The following is a 1,058-nucleotide window of genomic DNA, read 5'->3' as shown; positions in this document are numbered from 1 at the left end:
TGTTCAATTTTCATATATTTATGTACTGTCTAGTTTTCCTCTTGTTATTGATTTCTAGCTTCATTTTATTGTATTCAGAGAAGATATTTTGTATGTTTTCAATCTTTATAAATTTATTGAGATTTGTTTTGTGGCCTAACATATAGTCTGTCATGGTGAATGTTCCATGTGCACTTGAGAAGAATATTTATTCTGCTGTTATTGAGTAGAGTGTTCTGTATAAGTCTGTTAGATCTAGCTGGTTTATGTTGTTAGTTGCTGTGGAGTTCACTCTGACTCAAGGTGACCTTATGTATAACAGAATGAAATATTGCTTGGTCTTGTGTCATGCTCACAATCACTAGCATGTTTAAGTCCATTGTTGTGGCTACTGTACCTGTCCATCTCACCAAAGTTCTCCCATGCCCTCGCTGGTCCTCTGCTTCACCAAAAATGATGCCATTCTCTAGAGATTATTTCCAAACCAAGCAAGTCAGATAATGTTCTGTAGTGGCCCATAAGGTTTCCATTGACTAATTTTCAGAAGTAGATCACCAGGCCTTTCTTCTTAGTCTTAGTCTGGAAACTCCTCTTAAACCTGTCCACCATTTGTTGTACTGAGGTGGCTTGCATGTTGCTGTGATGCTGGACTTTGGTTTATATATAGTGTTGTTCAAATTCTCTATTTCATTATTGATTTTCTGTCTGAAAGTAGGGTATTGAAGTTTCCAACTATTATTGTCGAACTATTTCCCCTTTCAAATCTGTCAATGTTTACTTCAAGTATTTTGGGACTCCATTGTTTGGTGTATGCATGTATATAATTGTTATAACTTCTTGATAGATTGAAACTTTTATCAATATATTATGTCCTTCTTTGTCTCTTGTACACTTTTTTGCCTTAAAATCAATTTTGTCTAATAATATATCCACTCTAGCTGTCTTTTGGTTACCATTTGCATGGAATTTGTTTTTTATCCTATTTTTATCCTCTTTTATATAAAGTGAGTCTCTTGTTGATGGAACATGTTTTTTTTTTGTTGTTGTTGTTTGTTTGTTTTAAATCCATTCTCCCAATC

Source organism: Trichechus manatus, unplaced genomic scaffold (genome assembly GCF_000243295.1).
Source record: "Trichechus manatus latirostris isolate Lorelei unplaced genomic scaffold, TriManLat1.0 scaffold00179, whole genome shotgun sequence".
Taxonomy (NCBI): Eukaryota; Metazoa; Chordata; class Mammalia; order Sirenia; family Trichechidae; genus Trichechus; species Trichechus manatus.
Note: the sequence above shows the minus strand (reverse complement) of the source record.